General features: G+C 54.1%; 1 pseudogene; it reads right to left on the minus strand.

The window, feature by feature from the left end:
- LOC119107962 (filamin-A-like) overlaps positions 1-23933 on the minus strand; it is a 117082-nt pseudogene that overhangs the window by 85168 nt on the left and 7981 nt on the right.

Genomic DNA, 23933 nt, shown 5'->3' on the forward strand with positions numbered 1-23933 from the left:
AGGCGTGCAGTATCAAGCGCAATCCGTGGAGGCGGGCAGTATAAAGCATGTCAGCAGCTATAAGGGGGGGGGGGGGGGGGAATGTGCACACGCAGACAGGCGGTTCAATGACCTTATTCCATGCTTACAACGGGCGTGCGATGAAGACATTCAGATTCAGATTGAGACAGTGATTATGGTTACCCGCAATTCGCTTACGGCTATCACAGCTTCTCGTCTAAATGCAAAGATTTTAACAGGAAATGCGCCGTTACCTCAGACGGAACCCACCCACAGCCACTCCGTAGCATGGTCATCATCATGTAAAATTCATCCCAGTTGGGAACACACACGGCAGTCCGGCGCAGAAGCCACGTCGAACAGGTGCCACCCCAGGTAGCTACCAAGCAGAGGAGCAGGGAGCCACACCAGCCCGGCCGGCAGCGCGCTGTACAGTGAGGGACACCGGTATGTCTCATTAGCGTGATATCTACAGACCTGAGGTACGCTCAGCCAGTCATCGGCCAGAGCCATGGCTTCGGAGGCGTTCTTCAGGGCCTCGTCAGACCTCCAGTCGGACCAGTCTGGACACAGGCCTGCCGGAGGTGGAGCACGCAAGGTCTTTGACGATCGTTAGTAGAAAGTGAGCGTGGGGAGAATCAGAGAACCTGATTCAGATAATCAGAGTCAGAGGATCAGAATCAGATAGTCGGAATCAGATAATCAGAATTAGAATCAAATAATCAGAATCAGCATCAATAATCAGAATCAGAATCAAATAATCAGAATCAGAATCAAATGATCAGAAACAGAATCAAATAGTCAGAAGCATAATCAGAGAGTCAGACAATCAGAGAGTCAGACAATCAGAGGGTCCGACAATCAGAGAGTCAGGCAACCAGAGAGTCAGACAATCAGAATAATCAGATAATCAGAATCAGATAATCGGAATCAGAGAATTAGAAGGCAGATGATGGGGGAAACGGAACATTAAGGCAGTCTGCGCAGTGTACACCAATGTCAAATACTTCTCGCACCTCCTATGTTTTGCTTTCTCAACGATCATACCAACTGCATGCATATGTCTATGTTTATGTCTACGCCTGTACGCTCGATAACAAGAAGCCTCCTCAGTATTCGACGGCATGGTCGTTAAAACACTAATTTAGCTCTTTTGAGCTTAAAAACTGTAGCCAACGGATCGCGTATTTTGTATCGCGCAACCAATATGTATTCGCTGCCCTTGGAGTTGTTAAGATGAGCTGCACAATATGCACTATTGTGATAAGGGATTATAGTGATCAGCATATTGAGTTGATTTGATATTGGGTGAGCACACTGCAATGGGCTCACACACGTGCAGGATAATGTAGTGGTTAACGCGTCTGCATTAACCACCGCGCTTCTGAGATACCAGGGGTATCTCAGGGTTCAGTTTCCCGCAGTATCCGCCCTCTATGCCAGGTCTGAGAACGCTGACGCCATATAGCAGCTTAGCAGCTTTGTACGTTGCACAGCTCCAATGTTGGCGACACACACGGGCAGTAAGAGGATCTTAACCCTTATCATGTGATGATGGGAGGACGTGGGCGTGGGTACCGGATGTGGTGGAGCTCTGGTATGTAAGGGGATCTTAACCATTATCATGTGATGGTGGGAAGATGTGGGCGTAGGTACCGGATGTGGTGGAGCTCTGGTATGTCACGCGCGGAGAAACGTGCTTTAATTTACTGTACCTTTCAAGGCGGATGGAACACTCAGAATATTCGTTGCATTGGTTGAAAGATACAAGTCTTTCAGTAGATGTGTATGTACGCAATAGCGTATGATTAAACACGAAGCAAATCGAGACAGGAGCTACCCGTTCACCGAAGTCAGTCGTGAACTCTTGACATATGCAATCGTAGACAGTTATTGGCTTTTGCGTTGGAGGCACCGCCAAAACTTGGACTGATATTGTGAAAGCATCACTTGAAAGTGAGCTCGGGTATCATCACAGTTATGAACTAACCTTTAGGACGGTTGTGTTTGGGTGGGACAGAAATGGTGCCATTATGGGAGTGCCACAGTGGCTGATACGCGGAGCGATTCTCCTGAGACGCATAATGACGTCGCGCGTGGGACGTTACACGTACGTCATATGTGACAAATGGCGCCTGCTCGCGAGATACGTCAACGGTAACCAAGGGAGCGGCTCCTTGTACGTGCATTTGTGTTGATTAACAGTGTAGATTGTGAAAAATACAGCTAGAGACAGACGCACAGAAACCGTATTTGCACACATCACGCAAAATGTTTGAAAACATTTTACATTCTTTGGAGCATCATGTCTGAATGATCATGACATAACACGTTTTAGGAGCCTTGGCTTTTGTTGGAGAACAGACGGCTCGCTTGTGTTGAATAAACAGCCTAGCTAAAAGTAACCTAGTCGAGTTTATCAGTTGACATATTGCCAATCCTACATAGTCGAAACCAGTTGAAATAAATAAGACCATTGCGTGAAATTTTCTCATCATCCTCAGCAAGAGCTGACAATCTAACCCTTCTTCTCGAGCACATGGGAGCCTTCGTTTGCGCTCGTTTCCCACGTGACTATGAGAGCACACACCTGCTGGATCCCTGTGCATGCCCTCTCGCAGCACGCATGCCAGCCTGAGCAGCGGACGTCACTCCGTAGGAGTCGGGTATCTCCGCAGTCACGTGCCGCCGCCCGGCCGACGGCACCCGTTATCTCAGCGTCGTGTGTGCTGGTCTCGATCGAGTATCTGATCAGAGATTGAGCCGTGCAAAATGGGCGGCCCCCGCAGCGTGGGCTGTCGCTGGTTCCTGAGCCATTTGGTAACAGACCATCAACGGCCCGTGGGCGGCCGGCGGAAGGGGAGATCGACACCACCAACGGCCCGTGGGCGGCCGGCGGAAGGTGAGATCGACACCAAGGCGGCTTCGTATTTGGGCGGATATGTATGCTGTCATCGCATACACGACCCGAGCAATTGGTTTCATGCCACTTTCTGAGTTGAAGTCACACTGGCCTACCGACTTGTGCTATACTGCACCACTGACCTGGAATCACATTGCACCACTGATCTGGAGTCACGCTGCTTCACTGACCTAGAGCAACACTCCACCACTGACCTGGAGTCACACTGCTCCACTGACTCCGAGTCACACTGCACCACTGGCCTGGATTCACACCGCACCATTGACCTAGAGTCACACTGCATCCCTGACCTGAAGCCGCACTGCACCACTGGCCTGGAGCCACTGGCCACTTGCCTGGAGTCACACTGCACCAACGCCCTCTGGCCTGGAGTCACATTACACCACTGACCTGGAGTCACACTGCTCCACTGGCTCCGAGTCACACTGCACCATTGGCCTGGATTCACACCGCACCACTGACCTAGGGTCGCACTGCACCACTGACCTAGAGTCACACTGCGCCCCTGACTTAAAGCCGCACTGCACTACCGGCCTGGAGCCACACTGCATCACTGGCCTCTGGCCTGGAGTCACACTACACCACTGACCTGGAGCCACACTGCACCACTGGCCTGAAGTCACACTGCACCATTGACCTGGAGCCACACTACACCACTGACCTGGAGTCACACTGCACCACTGACCTGGAGCCACACTGCGCCACTGACCTGGAGTCACACTGCATCACTGACCTGGAGCACAGCCGTCCACCAGGGCTCCGATGGCCTTGCCGTCGCGCCAGTCAGAGGTGAAGTTGCTGACGGGCACCTGCGGCATCTTGGCCCCCACCCAGTTCAGCAGCCTGTGGACGCAGGGCAGGCTGTCACGGCCTCAACCGACGCTGTAGCAGCGACTCGGAGTCTGATGACTGCAGACTTGTACAATCGCACCAAGTACGATAAGATGTGAACGAGCTTTACATTTTATGGGGGTCTTGCGTAGCGTATTTTCCTAGCAGGCTTAGACGCTTTCATTTTGATCATTTACTCGAAAGATGTGCGTAGCAGCTGACACATGGGCAAGCTCCTCTTTAGCTCCATTTCCACGGCTCTCCTCCATTTATTAGCTGCCAGGTGTATGGGTACGAGCGCGCGGATAGGCCAAGGGCATCTCGATTAGTGCCCATGCAGGCATCATCACCACTGACCTCTGTTTGGGAGTGGGCCCTTTGTCCTCGCCGTTGTCCAGGTCGTCGTCGCCTTCCCACATGGGCATGGAGATGCTGTAGTGGAGGATGAGCGTCCATATCAGGCCCAGGATCAGCTTCAGCTGGCAGTCCACGATGTGGGCGGAGTCTGCGGAGGGTCAGGTCAAAACAGTATGTCAAGTCAGCAACGCAGATGAGGTCAATAAGGAAGATTAGGCCAGTAGGACGGGTCGTGCCAATAGGTAAGGGAAGGTCAGGTCCGGTCACTGGGGCGGGTTGGCGTCTCTGGGTATGACAGGTCGTTGGGTATGTCAGGTCAGTAGGATGCTTTAAGTAACGGCAGAAGGTCGAGTCGATAACATTCCCTATGTCGTGCAAATCATCCCGCGTGCATTGTTTTGATGGCTCGACATAACAACGAATTTTAGAGGTTTGCCATTAAGAAAAGGTTCACAGTTTGGTGCACAAATGACATAGACTGATGCTGGCACGGTATGGACATCACGCCGTAATAATATCATTTCCCTCCTCCAGCTTACGCGTTGTATTGTTGACCTCGTGCTAAAATTATCGCTGGCTCAACAGCTTGTTCTATGCATGCATTGCAAACAGCCTCGCCGAGAACGTCGAGGTATTTGAGCGGCTAAACAAATGGCTGCCAGACCATTTTTCCTCGACAAGCCCCGCTGTCAAGCGGAGCATGACCGCTGGGTCATCCGAGCCCTCTCGCGGAGCATGACCGCTGGGTCATCCGAGTCCTCCCGCGGAGCATGACCGCTGGGTCATGTGAGTCCTCCCGCGGAGCATGACCGCGGGGTCATGCGAGTTCTCCCGCGGAGCATGACCGCGGTCTTCGCGGAGGATAACCGTCGGTTCATATTTTGCAAAGCATGACCCCGTGATTATGCTTAGAATTCAACGTATCTCAGATTTGTGTGCCTACTTCTCCCGTCCTGCCTTCAGACTGTTCGCAATCATGCATTCTAGCCGGCATGCGCCTGCAGCGATTTGTCCTGCAAATACCAGAGCAAAGCTAGCACCCGGTCGTCGATGGAAGTGAGGAGCGGCCGGCTCCGCCCTCCCCCTCCCCCGGTGAGTGGTGCCGGCCGGTGACAGGTCGCCGGTCCGCGGGCGGCCGCCTGTCAGCGAGCGGAGCTCACTCATCTGCCGCCAGCCACACAGTCGTGCGCCAGCTGCCGGCCGGGTGGGGGGCGGGCCGGCGTCGCCGCGGACCGGCACCGCCCGGCGACGGACCGCCACCACGCGGCGACGGACCGGCAACACCCGGCGACGGACCGGCAACACCCGGCGAAGGACCGGCACCGCCCGGCGACGGGCCGGCAACACCTGGTGACGGACCGGCAACACTCGGCGGCGGATCGGCACCGCCCGGGACTGACCGGCACCGCCCAGCGATGGACCGGCACCACATGGCGATGGACCGCCACCACTCGGCGACGGACCGGCACCGCCCGGCAACGGACCGGCACCGTCCGGTGACGGACCGGCGACACCCGGCGACGGACCGGCACCGCCCGGCGACGGACCGGCAACACCTGGTGACGGACCGGCACCGTCCGGCGACGCACCGACACCGCCCGGCGACTGACCGGCACCGCCCGACGGCGGACCGGCACCGCCCGGAACTGACCGGTGCCGCCCGGCGACGCACCGGCATCATATGGCGATGGACCGCGACCACTCGGCGACGGACCGGCACCGCCCGGCGACGGACCGGAACCGCCCGGCGACGGACCGACACCGCCCGGGACTGACCGGCACCGCCCAGCGACGGACCGGCACCGTCCGGCGACGGACCGGCACCGTCCGGCGGTGGACCGGCACAACTCGGCGATGGACCGGTACCACACGGAGATGGACAGACATGGACCCCGCCACCCGGCGACGGCTGCCGGGGGTCCATGGTCGTCTTGCAAAAATTCCACAACCGTTCCGCGAGTGCCGAGCAGGTCTGCTATACAACTGGCCTGCGGCAGTCCGACAGAGATCCCACCAGTCGCATTAACGATTTCACAGTCCTACGCAATAAAGCCCTCCCAAGCTAGGGACTTTTCTTCCCAGTCAATGGTCTTGGTCTTTTCAGTCAATGGTCTTGGTCTTTTCAGTCAATGCCAATACGGCCAATGCAAGATTTTCAGAAAGTTGATGGTTTGGTCTCCCTGGCACGCCTAATTCCCACGCCCTTGCCGAAGGTTCCACAAATGTCCCGTCAATGCCAGCAATTGTCCAGTAAAGGTTCCACACCATTGTCCCGCAAATGTTTGACAAGCAAACCTCCTAGCCGTGTCACAAATTGCCAAGTTGTACCACGCAAGCACCAAGGTGTTTCACGACGGTCCTACGCAACACAACGGCGTCAGTCCGGGTATTTTGTAGCGAACTTTCCGACGGCTGTCCCACCACCTACCCACGTTTACCAACTTCTTATCTTAGGTCCGAATGGCCCCACTGCATTGTCACAGAAGTCCCACGTCACGCAATAGCCCTACTGCACTCTTACACGCTGTTAAAGTCTTTTTGACCGGCGTCTTGAGAAAATTCGTCATCTATGTTTCCTTGGTTCATCACAGTCTCTCGCGGTCGGCGGGGCACCGCTGAGATAGCAGCTTAGCGCTGAACACCAGACTCGTATACCTCAGCGTACGAGCAGAGCTCGTCTGCCGGTAGGACTCCCCCCCCCCCTCCCCCTTCCCCGACCGGTAGGCGGTGTGGGAGCCGAGACAGCGTCACAGCTCAGGCTTGTGGCTTGAGGCTTGTGGTAGCCGGTCGGGAGAAGTGCCGAGCTCGCGCCGAGGAGCCCTCCGGTCCGGAGAAGTGCCGAGCTCGCGCCGGGGAGCCCTCCGGTCGGGAAAAGTGCCAAGACCGGGCGTCGCAGCCGTTACCCGTCCCAGCCCGTCAACGGGATGTGTCCCTCAGATCCGACTTGAGTCATTTAGACCATCGTCTCGGAGTAATCGAATCCGAGAAAAGCTTGGTCGACAAAGCTCTCAGCACGCCCTACCATCCAGCAGCGTCACCAGCGCAGCGCCAGACATTCGTCGTACCTCGGTCGGCAGTTTATTAGCCGTAAAACTGTGAAACGGCGACGTGCGACCACCAGTACGAGACAGTCTGAGAACCTGAGGAGCGTTCGAGAAGAGGCGCTCGCTGTACGGGGGAGTGCACGCATGTCCTACTTCTCGCGTGGTTGTGGCATCCGCTGAGTATTCACTGGGTGAAAGTGGGACCCACGGGACCTCCTCCCACGCTTGACAGTGAGACTCACGGGATCTTCTCTCACACTTGACAGTGGGACCCACGAGATCTCCTCTCACGCTTGACAGTGGGACCCACGGGATCTCATCTCTCGCGTGACAGTGTGACCCACGGGACCTCCCCTCACACGTGGCAGTGGAACTCACGGGGTCTCCTCTCACACGTGGATGTGGGACCTCCGGGGACCTCCTTTCACGTGTGTGCGGAAATGCTCGCGGATAATCCCCGCGCCGGTGGGTTGGCGACCAGACAATCCCCGCGCCGCAGAGTTGGCGACCAGACAATCCCGCGCCGCAGAGTTGGCGACCAGACAATCCCCGCGCCCGTGAGTTGGCGACCAGACAATCCCCGCGCTGCAGAATTGGCGACCAGACAGTCCCCGCGCTGCAGAGCTGGCGACCAGACAATCTCCGCGCCGCAGAGTTGGCAACCAGACAGAAGGCAGCGTTGCTGGCGCATGGACTGGACGTTTTCCCATGGGGCGTAGGCAGTGACCAGCGGCGGACCGACCTATGCAAAAGAGTGCATTTTGCACCGGTAACGCTGCAGCGACACCGAACCTCTTGGTCTGCGCGCGTGTGTGTGTGTGTGTGTGTGTGTGTAAGCTGTGAGCGACCAGACGTTCCGGCCGTGTTGCCGCGGTGACGACAGGCTGCTTGACCGGGCATCCCGCCGCCGTCTGCCCTGTCACCGACGCCGCCAGGAGGGCTGGCAGCGCTGGAGCGACAGTGGGGCCTCCACCGCGGCAGTGGAGGCGCCCGCCCGGCCGCCGACGCCGCCGCGCCCGCCCCACCCTGCCGCAGCATCGCGCAAATGTCAGCGCTGATGGAGAGCCTGTGCGCCCGGTGTGAACACCAACCACAGTGGGTTAGAGTTCGAGCAGGAGGTTGTGGCGCGGCCGCACAGAAGTGGGTTCGGGAGTGAGCCACAAAGCTCCTGTGCTTGTGGCAAAAGCAGGACGAACAGGGTCGAGTTACAGTGACTATTATAACGTGTTCTGTAGGGGTGAAAAAATAATAAGCACTCTCGATTTCATTGGTTAACTAAAGTGCATGTCCTGGAAAGGCAGCTCTAAGCCGGCCACCATCGGCGTGACGGAACCGTGGGCGCCACACCCCGCATCAGGAGCCTGAGAACCATGGGTGGCACGCCCCACATCAGGAGCCTGAGAACCATGGGTAGCACGCCCCACATCAGAAGTCTGAGAACCATGGGTGGCACACCCCACATCAGGAGCCTGAGAACCATGGGTGGCACACCGCATATCAGGAGCCTGAGCATCATGGGTGGCACATCCCACATCAGAAGCCTGAGAACAATAGGTATCACCCCCATAGCAGGAGCCTGAGAACCATGGATACCACACCCCGCATCAGGAGCCTGAGAACAATGGTGTCTGCGGTAAAAAAGGAAATTGCTTGGGCAGGTAGGATGTTTCTCTAAGGTATAAAAGAGCCGTATTGTAATTAGTGACGAGTGTCACATACGTATATCGCTCATATTTCAGCTTCAGTCGCTCTGTTATCGATCCCCATCTTATTTGCTTCATCAGCCAACATCAACTAGGTCTTTGGTAATGATTCGTGTTATGCAAGCCCATAAATCCAGTGTCCGTTTGAATGTCAACAATTTCGGCCTATTTAAGTCTTTCTGATGCCCTCAAAAACCTCTGAAAGTTGTTGCTATTGAACTTGACTTTTACACCGCCAGCGATAATCCTATTTTATCCTTTCCAATATGCATATCAACGGTGTCACTACGGAGAACGCCTATTTGACAGCGCCGCCCGAATTTACAACAAAAATCGATGAACGTCCCAAACGAAGCTTTTGCGTTGCGCCGTTAACGACGTTTTATTTGAATAAAGCGTTTGACAGATTTGGCCGGATATCCTGAAGAGACTGGAGTGGCGTGGCGTGCAGTCAGCGTGTTTTCGGGGATGCCTGCGTGAGGCTAAACAGGCGGTGAGAGGCGGTTCCTCTGCCCCACTCCCTTTGAGCCGCAGGGTAGCGCACGGATCTATCGTCAGACCACCGTGTCTCGTATCGTCATTAACAACCGCACTCCTCGCTCACAAAACAAACGTTCCTCGCCCGCCTTGCCTACGCTCATGACAGCCAGATCCTCACCCACTGCTCTCCCATACTGTCGATCACCTCAAGGTGCTAGTTGAGTAGTCCATCCTCCAACTCCGAAATTAAGTTGGTTTCAAGCCAGTGCTTTAAAGATGAGTCCTCACAAGACATGCTTTGCTATCTTAGGCACTGCATTATCCAGAAAAAGCTAAAATGATTGCAGATGCCACGGTCCATCTCCACAATATATCAACAAAAAATGTTTCCGTGTTTCTCTCGACAAGAAAACATGCCACCAAATTCTGCCGTTGCCCGAGAATTGCACTATCGGATAGTAGGGGTAGGTAGGTAGGTGGGTAGGTAGGGCTCACATGACAAGCACTGCTTAGTGTGAGCTCTAGTCCCGGAAATTTGTACATTCGAACTATTCGGATGAAATATTCAACAACATATACTTTACTGTGTTATCCTGTGGTCTGTTATATTTTGCATTAAAGGGGTGTTTAACGTTTATATAGGGTTTTTGATCGAAATAGCTATCTAGAACACCATTCGGTGTTGTTCACAACCTTCCCTTGTAAGGACCTAAGCCCCTCCAGGTTTCAAGTTACACGTCCGCAAAAATATGGAAAGGTATCCCAGCGAGAGTATTTCCAAGTCGCCTTGGCATTCATGACGTCATAATAGCGTCATTCCAATACTGCCACTCCATAAGCCATGCGGAGATCAAGGCCAGGGAATGTGTTATCGTCGGGGCGTTTATATTTCACACTCGTGAGCGGAATTTCCAGGTAAACCGGCCGTCAATAGGCTTTCAATTAATGTTGAGCGAGATCTGGTGACGTAATCAAACCATGACGCATCGAGGAGCGCAATTACTAAACAGAGAATTGTGCTGCCTAGAACAGTCCTTTCTTTGTAAAAAGTATGCGAATAGTTACAAGTGAGCTTGTTTCATCATGTCGGACGGTAGCCTTAATATCTGCAAATGTTCCCTTTACACTCAAAGATTCTCTTTATACGCGCCCGGGTGGGCGGGGTCAGTTTGCTCCTCCAAAGGTTTTTTGCAGAATAATTTCCGAACAGTGTGGCGTAGCCGCGCCAAATTTTGAAGAGCTGTGGACTGTTTAGTAGCAGGTTGTTTGGTATCACAAATTTAGATGTAGCTTTGAAGGTTGCTGACCTATGGCTGGTCAAAGTCAGGCCATGCATTCAGCGAAGACGATTTCTAAGGGATCGTTCAGTCTGATGCAACGACGGAGCGCTAGACGAAGCCATACATTTCTTAGCTAGTTTTTAGGCAACAAAACAATTGCTTGAACAAATTTATTTTGACCTAAGGCCAGATATGAAGGTCAGATTAAGGTCAAAACCAGCCTGTTTTATTACTCAAGCGCTTGCCGTCTGGGGAAGTTTTTGGTGCTCAATTCGAATAAATTAATTACAGGAACGCATGATATATCTTCCGTGGATTTCCTATGGTCAGCACAGGTAACTGACCTAAAATGACCAGACCAACACTTTATTTTTAGGAGAAACTGCCTAACGTAACCTTTGACGTTTATTCAAATGCAAAACTCCGGGCAGTCTTGTATGATTTTGGTCACCACGGCCTGCCAAAAGTCCGATAGGGTCACTGACCTTAAATGAGCACCAATGACCTCATGCTTAGAACAAGTATCTAGGTTCTGGGCGCACTTTGGGCGCCAATGTGGAGTTTGACCTTGTTTAGCCTTATTTGACCCGAAGGTCACGACCTAAAAACCCTAATTTTTGACACAAGTGAGTTAATTTACAGGCTAGCACACCTTGTGAATTTGGCGTCACTGGCTCCCAGGGTGTCTGAGATCTCAGGGGGGTCAAAACAACCCCCGCTTACCCGAGCGAAGGGTATCTAACCGGCCACCCGGGCGCGTGTTAGTTATTCAGGCGTTTGTTGGACGGGATTCTTGACATCCACTGGATGAATAGATCTTGGCAAACACCTATGACTGCGACCATAACTTTGACCATTCATGCGATGTTAATGGGAAATCATCGGGAGCTTACGACGTGTGATTAAGTCTGGCCCATACAATGTTCTGCGGGCAGCTCATTTTCATTGACTTAGATGTCATTTCTCTTAATCACCGGCCAAAATGTGAATTTATTGTGTTATATTTGTTGGATATTTTTGCCTGGTGCTGCCTCAGTCTCCGCCGACCTGCCGCGCCCGAATGAGTCGGCCGATTCGCGAGGCGGCACCCGTCCGCCGACACCACCGTCTCCTCCGACCTGCCACGCCGGCCTCAGCTGAGAGTAACCGACCTGTGACGGCCCGGCGCGCGCCACAGCCCCGCCCTTCCAGCTCAGCTGAATATCCGCTGAAGACCTGCCCGGTTATCGATGGCCGGCTAGCTGGGTCCGGCGTCCCCTGAGGTCAGCAGAGGTCAGCGCAGCTGAACTCGACGTCGCCTGCGGCGGGGCGTGCCCCCGCCGACACCACGTGGTCTTCACACGCTTACGCCTCAGGCGTTTGTTGCACCTGCCTCTCCACATGGCGTGCGGTAGCTGGCCCAATTGCGACAAAGCTTCGTGCTAATTGACGGCCCGACGAGCCGAATTAAATGACAGCACTTCTCAGCATGTGTCCTGACACCGACAACGCGATCTGGATCGGGGCCTTAACAGGCGCTCTGGAACTGGGGCGATCTGGATCGGGGCCTTAACAGGTTGGCCGGTTGGATGCCCTCCGCTCGGGTGGGGGTCAATTTGACTCCCCTGAGATCTCAGGAATTAAGAGGGCTAGAGACATTAAATTCACAGGGTGTGTTAGCCTGTACGTTAACTCACTTAGATCAAAGTTTAAGCCTGCTAGGTCAGGACATTCGGGTCAAATGAGATCAAGCAAGGTTAAACTCCAAGTTGGTCTCCAAAGTGTCCTTAAAACCTAGACACCTCTTTTATGTAAAACTGCACACGCTCATTCAAGGTCAGTGACCTTTTTTAACCTTTCAAAGGTCACGGTGACCAAAATCGTAGAGGACTGCTTTGAATTTTGCATTTGAATAAGCGACAAAGAATAAGATAGGTAGGATGTTCCTATAAACAAAATGCTGACCTGAGTCATTTTAGGTCAGTAAACTATTCTTGCCTATAAGAAGTCCATGGAAGATATCTAGTGCGGTTTCTGCTATAAAAAAATTCGAGATGAACACCAGGAACTGCTCCACACAGCAAGCCCTACAGTAATAAAACAGCCTAGTCTTGACTTTGGTTTGACCCTCATACCTGACTCTAGGTCAATGAAATTTGGTCATTCAATTGTTGTGTTGCCTAAGAAAGTATTTCAGAGATGTATGACCTCGTCTAACGCCACGTTGTTTAACAGATTGAACGATTCCTTGGAAATTTACTTCGCTGAATCCATGGCCCAACTTTGACCTACCGGAAGTCAGCGACCCTACAAGGTACATCCAATCTTTGATACTACACGATCCTCTTTTCAAATGTCTACAGCTATGCAACATTTGGCGCGGCTACGTCGCGCGGTTCTGAAACCATTCCGGAAAGCCCCCGGGGGTTAATTTGACGCCCTAACCGAGCGCGTGTTAAGGAGACGCGATGCTCGTGTTCTAACCTAGGCGCTGGTTCATCTCGTCATGAGAGATGAGTGGAGTCTGTTTGATTACAAGAACATCGACGCACCCGAACGCCGCAAGCCGTTTCACCCGCCGTCTACATCACACTTTCTGTCGGTGTGTCTTCATTCCTGGGACTGGAGCTGTGGCGGCATACCAGCCTGGCATGAGCGTCACCACCGGGCCAGGGCCCTGTATACCACACCAGCCTGTCACCGTGTGCCTGGTCCGCTGTCGAACGTGCGGACCGGCTATGCGCCGCTGGACCTGTCGCCCCAGTCCCAGCGTGGTCAGGTGTCGCCGTTCGCTCGCTTTTTGCTGCCAGGCAGGCCGTTGGTTCGCGATGCAAACAAGGTCTCGGGAAAACGTGACCGAACCGTTCGGTGAAGGGTTCGGTTTCAAGCGATCGCTTTTGAGGGCGGCCAGCGTGGCGTAGCAGCTCACCCCCATCCCCTCTCTCCCTCCCTCCCCTTCCCCGCACCCCGCACGCGCGCTAAACTGGGTCACGCCAGGAACGCTAACAGACCGCCCAGCGGAGCGTCGTTCGGATCAAAGTTCCGGATAATGGGTCGGCAATGCATTGGGCGGATGTCAGGCTTTTCGACGGCGACCCTGCGTGACAAACTGCGCGAGAGGGGGGAGGGGACACGGGCTGAGAGGCGGCCAGCTCCCACTCCATGTGGTCGGCGCTGGGGCGGCTCGCCGGAGATGCGTGAAAGCGCCGGGCGCCGGCGGCCCCGCCGCCCGGGGAGGGGACAGCACAGGACAGACTGTGATCGACACACGGCAGGCCCGCTGACACGGCAGAGATGAGCGATAGGACATGACAGACCGTACTGGAGACACGACAATCGACTTAACGGTACAAATGATGTAAAAAGACTATGAATATGGCAATAATAGACCGTTGCTTCTATTATTCTCATCTCGTCAGCGGTGCTTCTGCGCAGCTTCACGATATAGATGCGGAGCACATAAAAAGATATAAATGACGTGAGAATAATTATGTTAAAGATGTGCCCAAGAGTTTTACAAGATTGTTTACGAGATCACGTAAACAGCATTTGCGTTGCTCTGGCCACAAATTTGACCGACGTTAGGCCCCGCTGGCTAAACAAACGTGCACAGCTGAGATCATAAAATAGGTCCGGTATCTTGTCAAGTTGTGATTGTTCCGACCTTGTCACACCGTCTGACAGATGTCGTACGAACAAAAACTTTTCACCCACCTGGCTGAATATATGTCACCATGCCTTGCCGGCAAAAATCCGACGTTGGCGCTTGTTCGGCGAATTAGCAACAGATACTTTTCGTTCGAATTTCTTGTTCAGGCTTGCTCACATAAAAAGCCACGGCCTGTCGCGCTCCGTGCCGCGGCGAAGCGAGGTCAGGTGGCTTCATCACACGGTGCATAGGCTGCCGACCGTCAGTGGCCGACTGGCGTGGACGCGCGTCAGCGGGAACCAAGAAGCTGAGTCCTCCACGTCTGGCGGGGCCTGCTTCAAAACAGCCGGAGAGATCCTCAGAAGCTCGGAGCTGCACCAGCCACCCGTGTGGGCCATCGGTGTGGTGAGCAGCGGCCAGACCCGCGCCGCGGTCCTGGCTATCGGTGTGGTGAGCAGCGGCCAGACCTGCGCCACGGTCCCGGCCATCGGTGTGGTGAGCAGCGGCCAGACCTGCGCCACGGTCCCGGCCATCGGTGTGGTGAGCAGCGGCCAGACCTGCGCCACGGTCCCGGCCATCGGTGTGGTGAGCAGCGGCCAGACCTGCACCACGGTCCTGGCCATCGGCTGAGGTCCCGTGATGTGATTGGTTGGTGGGGAGAGACGTTGATCTATGATCCCGGCAGCTCGTTCGCTGTTACTCCGGGTCTGACCCCTCGGCCGAGGTCAGAGCAGACTGCGGCACTGTCGTCACGCAATGTGGGGGGACCAGCCTGCAAGACAGTCGGCCAACCAGGTGTAAGGGTCTTGCCTGAGAAATTGACGTGGTGCGCTGAACTGGCAAGCGGGTGTATTTTTGCCCAGATGTACATTTGGACATCTTGAATTATATAAAAAACTAAGAGCCACAGAAGATGGGTGAAAGGAAAACAGGGAAAGAGGGCAAAGGAACAGACATGAGATACCTAACCTATCTCGGGAAGAGCAACACAGACTGGCCATCTAGTGAGGCCGGTTCTCTTGGCTGAAAAAAATAGCGTTTGAGCCCCATCTTAGCAAACCACGACATCTTGGCCCCCTTGCTGATGTTACTTCACTGAAATTTAGTGATATCGTTGAAAGCCACGCAAGACAGTAGAACAGTGGTGCAGTCCTGGCACGGAAGCAAACATAACACTTCATCTTGATTCCTCAGATAACTTCAGACTCGTCACATCAGAGGAATATGACCCTATTCAACTGTATGAATAACTTCAAAGATCAAAGAGGCTCCAATATTTTGTCGACCGTCAATTTTTGGTTGGGCTGGCATTCATTACGTCGCTGCTTCAGTCATGTAGCATTCATCTTGAGTGTACTCCAGTGTGCACATCATCTAACACCCTGGGAACGACGAGCCACATCCTGCTTGGCCGTTTATCATCGCATGTAGAGGGCACACAGATGCTCCTCTCCGTCGCTGCTTATGGTAATGTTCTCTCATCAATACAATCATGGCTGGAAAACAACTCTAAATGCTTCAGTTTTTTTGTCTCGTGGTCACATTGCCGACTATCCAGATCCGACGCTGCCTTCGGTGGTTCACGAAGCAGAATTTCATCTACATCCCGCCTCTCTTTTGACGTCTCTGGATTCCGGGCACGGTCCTCGGACACTGGGGATGTTTTTGGCGTAATACTGGATGCGATGCCCCCGTGGGAGGCGGGGAAACTGGGAGATGTTTCCACGTTGGTGTAGAGATGCAATGGCAAGCTCTCATCTCTATCGCTTCAGAAGGAATTTCACAGCGAAAGCTCTTCCGGCCATGGACACGCACGTTTCTCCCAAATACGCTGCGGCCCGGCGGCCCGAGGTAGTGTCGCTAAGGCAGGCAGTGATGCCAGTGCAGGGTCACGAGTCTTGCAGTCCGCCTTGTGATAATCACTTACAGGAGTGACCGCACCACACTCGCTCCTGCGGGTGCAAGCAGTGGGCTGCTAGCTAAATGCGAGTTTTTCATGGCATGTAAGGGCTTGCATTGTCCGTAGGATCGCATCACGCATCAGGCCATGCTAACGGCAATGCAAATACCTCATGAACACGGCCCCGCACGACAGTGGTGATTCAGCCGAGGGGCTAAAAAACTACGCAACTAGACAACCAGTTGGTGGCATAACTGATCAGAGCTGCTTATGCTCATATACCAGCGAACGCTCAGAAGTTTTAGTTCCTGCGACGGGGCATGGCACCAGCATCCCAAAGTCGCATTCCCAGCACCACAAGTGGTTACGACAGGCATGCCGCTTCCGCCAGCCGCGTCAAGCCTTGGGCCGCCCAGGACACATACACCCACACACACACCCACACATACACCCACACATACACCCACACACACATACGGCGTCGTCACGTAGAGCCGGCGTCCCAGAGGTCGACAGGCTGCCAAATACCGCACCACGTCGAGACGTTGAGCTGCAGCATCATGCCAAGCCCAGCAACCATGTCGCCTCGGCCGGTCGTCCTCGGCGGCAGCCTAGTCGTCTTTCGGGAACGTAGATGACAACAGTGAGTGGTGGGAGTCGCGCGCGGAAACATCGCTCCCCGATCGAATCTGACGATGCGCTCAACAGCACAAAGTAGAAGTGCTCACGCCATTGACACCAGCCATAATTCGAAAAACAGAAAAGACGTTCCGCCATTGAGTTCTCGGACCCGTGGAATCTGCTCAGCCTCTTAATGCCCGCTTGCAGGTGCCCCTGGCGGTCCGGCTCGGTGGCGGGCGGAGGAGCGTCGGGTGCAGTCAGACGTGAACACCGGCATCTGAAGTGCGATATGAGCCCGCCATCACGTGTTTCAGGGGAACGAGCCAGAGGAGAGCCACATCACTTCAAGCCAAAGTGGGCGATAACTGCAGCTGAGCCCGATCCACCCCGCTTATTTTCCCCACCGCTGGTGCCAATGTCCACCCGGCGCGCTGGGGTCGCCTGAAGAGGGCTGAGCGGACTTCGCGCGGAAAACCAAATCCGCGGGAAAGGCCGTCGCCGGTGGCATTTTACAACATTTGGCGCGATTGCATTGCCACATCCTCCCAATTGATTTGAGGAACAATAAGGGCACGGTCGCATTTTGCACCGACTGGTACCATATATTTGTGCTGTGACCAGATTTGTCGCCCAGGGAGCCAAACCGTAAAAGCGGGGAATAGGCTGGCAACAGGGAATTATCTTCTGCATCTCCCCAATCATGCATGGCCAATGCGATGGGATTTGACAATAGTGGAACGGGCTGATGGGTATTTAGTCCGCTGATAAACTCCGCTCTGCTAAAATGCTCCAGAAATGCCTAGTTGCTACTTACCTACACTGAAAATGCGCTGGATATTTGTCGAAAAGAAAACAACACAAAGAAGGGTTAGTCGCTGTAGCACCTAGCGCATGCCCTGAGGCACCAATCATCGGTGCTAATGTCCCCCCGTCCCTCCCCCCCCTCCCCCCACACACACATTGGTCTCAAGCTGCGAATCAAAATTGAAGCCGCAAAATGTTTTTATGTTTGTTAGAATTTCAATGATAATGTGGAATCAGTTCTGGCTTACGAACGGCTGAATGTACGTAACTTTCAGAGGCTTAGTTTTTTATTCAGTTGGAGGACTTCAGACCGCCAACTAATGCTCCAGTCCCCAACGTTGGCGAGAAAGCCGACCAAATATGGGGAAAAACCTATTTGTTGATATGTTTAGGGGTAGGATGGGATATTTTCACTGTTCACAACCCCTCCCTCAACTAACTTCATCAAACTACACCCCTGGAAACTTTCTAAAGTGCAGATTGGTCACCAAGCTAAAAGACCGGTTTGGTGGTACTTCGTATGCGGATTACTTGTATTCTGGTGCTGCATGCAAAAAAAAAATCTGGTTTTATTCCCAGTGCAACAAGCAGTTTTGCAATTTCAGCTTTATTCTCAGCGTGTAAGCATGTGCTTGTAACTGTGGGCATAGATATTAGTTATTGTACACATCTATCAATTGGTGTATCTAATTTCGAAGTTTGCGCTTTTCTATCAGAGGCCTAAACCTGACTCCTACTGATGCCAGGTTCAAGAGAGGCCGAGCTCAGGTAGCAAGCTGAGGGTCGAGCTGAGGGGCACGCGTGCGTCAAGCGTGTTTCTACTCCGCTTGACGAACTGACGCTGACTGCTTATCTGAATATGTGATGCTTACCCGCCGACTGACGCCGACTGCTTACCTTACGAGCTGACGCTTACCCGCCGACTGACGCCGACTGCTTACCTCACGAACTGACGTCGACTGCTTATCTGACGAACTGACGCCGACTGCTTACCTGACGAGCTGACGCTTACCCGCGACTGACGCCTACTGTTTACCTCACGAACTGACGCCGACTGCTCACCTGACGAGCTGACGCCGACTGCTTACCTGATGACCTGACGCCGACTGCTTACCTAATGACCTGACGCCGACTGCTTACCTGACGAACTGACGCCGACTCTTCAACCCGACGAGCTGACGCCGGCTGCGTGCCTGACGGGCTGACGCTTACCCGCCGACTGACGCCTACTGCTTACCTCACGAACTGACGCCGACTGCTCACCTGACGAGCTGACGCCGACTGCTTACCTGACGAACTGACGCCGACTGCTCACCTGACGAGCTGACGCCGACTGCTTACCTGACGAGCTGACGCTTACCCGCCGACTGACGACAACGTGATGAACAGCATATATGTCGAGGCTGACCAATGGATCTGGTCGAGAAGCTGTTGCTGCGAGGTACATCTCGATAAGGGATTCTGGAATCAACTCCCTGCGTCCTGTTTCTTTCATTTTCCAGAATCGAGCGTTTATTTTGACGCTCTGTTGCGGGATCTTCTGAGAGCCAGCACCCATTTCTAGATTTTGCCCAGTTATGTTCCACGATATTGGACTTTTGGTGAAAACTTGTAGGAGGCTCTCTCGAGATCGAGGATCTTTTTCACAATTTTGTGAAGCCTCCTTTCGGGTTTAATGTCCTTTTCCTAATTTTGTCAGGAATATTTTGGAGTCTGAAAATCTGTGTCGGGTTAAAGGCACATGTCTGTCTGCAATGCCGCTCTCGCACTCCAGCCCATTAGAGTCGCTCTTCACACCGCGCCGCCCCCGTCCCATGCCCTGCACGTGTTGGACCATCACCGTCCCTGAGGCGTCGGACCGGCCTCACTCCAGCGGCTCCCGTGACACGGCCAGGGGGGGATGAGAGCCCCTGAGCCCGGCAGGAGTCGGCTGAGGCGGCAGGTCCAATTGGAGCCGGCGGGTCGCGTGCGCCGCGCCTCATTACGAATGCGTCAGAGCTGGCGGGGCGGGGCGGAGCGGGGCGGGGCGGGCCGTCGCATTGTCGGTCGAGGGTTGGAAGTTGTAGCGCTCTGTAGCGGCCAGGCCTGGCTGCAGGCGGCTCGTGCTTGACCCGCAGATACCTGCTTGGAGGCCGCACGGTCGCCGCACGTGCACCCGACCCCGATCGATGGCCTCAGAATGTGCCACTCAGAAAACGTCGCCGGGTGGTGCGGCCTGCCGGCCACCGCGCCTCCGCCCAGCTCTGTCGTCGAGGCTCGCTCTGCGGGGGGCGACACACCGCCGGCACACGAAGCGGGGTGGAGGCTCAGCCCACGGGTCACAGGTAGGAAATCGACCAAAGCCAGGTCCGGTTCTGGAGCTTACCAGGCATGTTTGGTTCTGGAGCTTACCAGGCAGTCACTGAACAACTCTGGTGGCATGGATGCACGGTGACGGAGGAGCTTTATCGAGCCATTGAAATGCGCGATAAGACCGCCGTTTATCGGAGTGACCCCCTCTGTCTGAACAAACAAGCCTCGCGTGCCGCGGGAACAGAGCCCAAGTCTGCAAGGCATCGATTGCCGTCGCCTGCACCCCTCTCTCTGTGTACGTGGGCTGGCGAGAGAAGTCATTCTCGTCACTCCGGCGTTTCAGCTCGGTCCCACCGCCGACCTAAGCACCGGGTCAAACGCCGTCACGGTACCTTTCCCACAGGCTACACACACATGGGAGGTAACTGGCGCGTGCTCCACGACTCGGGGCGAGCTCGCTGCGTCCGCCCTTGCCAGACCCGCTGTCCACACACTCCACACACGACACCAGCTCCGGCCGGGTCCACCGCTCAGATGAGCATTGCGCGCCCTCGCTGGCGCCCTCGCCGACCCCGGCCCGGCGCCAGTCGCCGGCCGGCGCCGCCACTCACCGATGTTGACGATCTTGATGTGCTCGTCCCGCTCCAGGAACCGCAGCGCCACCGACACGTTCTCCAGCTTCTGCGAGCGGAAGGCCGGCCGCCGGCTGTGCTTCGGCATTCGCTTGCCGCTGAGAACCTCGATGAGCGCGATCAGGTTGAGACCATCCTGCAGGTCCGTCTCCAGCGAGCCAATGTGACGGCTGGCCACCTTCAGGTGCTCGTTGGCCCAGCGTGTGAACGTATTCTGCTGGATGCGCTTCCACTGCGCATCCTTGGCGAGGGTCGCGCTCCTCCGCCAGCATGGCCGCCTCCTCCTCCGAGCCCTGACGGCGCGGACTAGCGTGGCGCGTCGCGCCCACGCCGTCAGGGTCCATGGTCGCGACGCTGGCGTCACCTGTTGGCCAGCGGGAGAAACTGTCAGCGGGCCGTGCGCGGCAGTACGCGTTTAGCCGCGACATCCACTATCACACTGGCGTATTAGTGTTTCAAAGCCTGCAGTAACGTAGGCAGGGGAGCAGATGGCAAGTGTCTCCCCCGCCCTTGGGTTCTTAAATGGCATTCAGAGGGCCCTGCGCGCCGCTTGGGGGGCCCTGAGTCACGGAGGGCCTTTATGTCGGTCCGGCACCACCAGTGCCGGACACCGAATAGTTGGTTCCTTGTCGGTCTGGCCCAACGGCCCATTTCCCAAACAGAGAAAATGCCGGGGCACTCAACTTAAATTGGTCGGGCTGCCAAGCCAATGAGGGGCCCTTTGATTCAGTCAGGGGCCTGTAATGGCTAGCAGCGGGTTCTGTGTCGACAAGGGGTCCTGAGTCGGTCAGGGGCAGTGTTCGAGGGACCGAAAAACGGCACGAAACGTCCTTCGGGACCGACGATCAAAGGTCTGATTAAAAGGTGACAGATCTGAGGGTCTGAAATGGTAGCTGTAATTCACATTAAATATCCCATCCCTCCACCAGCATGAAAATAAGTCTGATTTCTGTAATAACTAGAGCGCCCATGTCCAGCATATTACATATGTAATGTCGCACAAGACGTGATTCGCGGCTGAAGCCTGCTCAGTCTGCTCAATTTTGACTGAGAGATAACTGAAGTCTATTTACCCGGAAATCGTTCTCATAAACGCCAAATATGAATGACTCGGCGATTATATACTTGCTGGACCTGAACGCCTCACGGCCAGTTGGGTGGCAGTATTGAATGGCATTCATATGTCGCCGTACGTGCCTGAATAGCATCGAAATAGTCTGCACGAAATACTCTACACCTCTTTGCGGGCGTGTACCTCAAAAAGTTATGACTGAAAGTGATCTTAGGTCTAAAAAGGGCAGGGCTGTAAACCGCACCAATAATCTTCAAAATTCCTAGTTCAGCTCAAAACCCCATGCAAATTTAGAACACTCTCTTCAACAGCCCGGTGGCTGAAATCGGGTGAATGGCTCTCTGTTCGATACTGGGACACTCACTGACGCAGGGCGCATTGTGGGCCCTCATCATAAGTAATCATATTGCCTTTAATTGGCAGAGGGCCCTGGGCAATATAAAAGGCCTTATGGCGCTCGGCGTCCTCTTCCTGTTTCTGTTCAGCAAAGGCTCCTCCAGCAGACCCTGGAACCCTGCCGACGCAGCATCCCCGTTAGGCTCTTACAGGAGCCCTCATTGTTGCAGGGGCCGTGATCAAAGCAAATCGCGGATTCTGGCCTCGTCGCTGCTTGGGTAATCGGCCTGTAGGGTTGAGATCGACACAGAGCTGGCTGGTATTGGTCATCTCTGGCCGAAATAGAGGCCCGCATTGTTTCAGGAGTACCCAGTTAGTTAAAGAGACACCTTGATGGACATTTGAGGTCATAAGGCTACGGGCGGGGTCCCTAAGATGGCCTGCATGCATCCATTCGGGCCCTTCAGCCTTCTAGTCCGCCCTTGGTGTTAAGCTCCGAGCTCCCTTCGGGCCCTCTTTGGGCCCCCTTTTGGTTCTTTTATGGGCCCCCTCGAACACAGCCCCGGATGACCCGGGGTCACTTGCGCATACAGCATCCCCGCTAGGCACTGTGCGTACCTGACCGACACAGAACGCAGGGAACCCTAATGCAATGCACCTTAAACTCACGGATAGGTTATGTAGGAGTACAACGAGAAAGGACCAGCACGTGGCGATGTTTGGTTCAGCACCTCCACGGCCACCTCTCGGGAGATTATAGTACTACGAGTGAGTGCTGGGGTGGCAATTTTGCACGGCTAGTTTGGCAGTACCTCTGACGTCATACAAAATTGCATGACGCAACCCCAACAATGGCGTATTGATGAGCATCTCTACTAAATAGAAAAATGGTGTTGTCTAGAACAGTCTGTTCCACCAAAAAAGCAAACCAGATGGATATAACCGAGCTTATTTCAGCACATCTGATGCTTGCTTAGACATCTTCAAAAGTAGAACTTTCCCTTTAAGCTGAATTGCAGTCTATGTGACAATTATAGGACCACCTGGATTGATAATGGACATTGTTGCGTCAATGAGGGTTCCCGCGTCGATCTGAGGCCAAGTGCCCCTTGTCCGAGGGTGTCCCACATCAGGGAGGAGATGCAGGGGTGTCAGTTTTTATAAATTATTAGGGCGCCGAATCGAAGGCCAGCCAACTTACCCCCCTTTTTCATCGGAGTCAGCCCGCTTTATTTTGATTAAATGCACCGTGTGTTTTTCATTTTGTACAATTTATATAAGTCTTTAACTTAAGCGGTATAGAAGTCATGCAGCGTTGGATCCAGGGAGCAGGCACTGGACGCACGCGTCTCTTCTGATTGGTACATAAGGGCGCCCCTTAAGAGGTAGCCTTGGGGCGACGGTGGCGCTTTTCTATGGCGGTTATGGAAGGCTGCAACGCATTTTGGTTGTTGGGGATGGGGACGAGGTTAGCAATGAAGGACTTAGGTCATTCCTATTTCCAGAGCTCTTCACTTTAACCTCACAAACCATTCCGTGCCTTATGGCGCTAGGCATGTGAAGTTTATTACATCGTGTATCCGCTCAGCTGTTACAATTTGTGTCTGGTGGCAAGGGCAACTATGACTTTATGTTATGGGAGTGGTATAAGACGCCACTAGGTAAAAAGCTTCAAAAGATAGTATTTGCGTCATGATCATCTATTACCCACGTTTTTTGTAGTATTTCGGCCCAAAAGATTGGGGGGCCAAGCCAACATGGGGCCTTAACTCAACATTGGGGGGCCAGGGCCCTCACAAAAGAATATAAATCGACACCCGTGAAGGTAAGATATCTTCCTCTAAAACCCTACAGATCGACCATGGACCTTGACCCTGTTCTCGCGTCCCCAAAATTGTAGCCGGTGGGTCAAATGCGCTGGGATTGAATTCTTCGGCCCTTTGATAGGAGCGAAATGGCGCTCTCTAGTGTCCTTCCCACGCAGCCATTTGCCCGAAAAAAGGTAAGGAGCCTCATAAGTATCAAACAGA

The sequence above is a fragment of the Pollicipes pollicipes genome, unplaced genomic scaffold (assembly GCF_011947565.3).
Source record: "Pollicipes pollicipes isolate AB1234 unplaced genomic scaffold, Ppol_2.1 Scaffold_6686;HRSCAF=7923_pilon_pilon_pilon, whole genome shotgun sequence".
Taxonomy (NCBI): domain Eukaryota; kingdom Metazoa; phylum Arthropoda; class Thecostraca; order Pollicipedomorpha; family Pollicipedidae; genus Pollicipes; species Pollicipes pollicipes.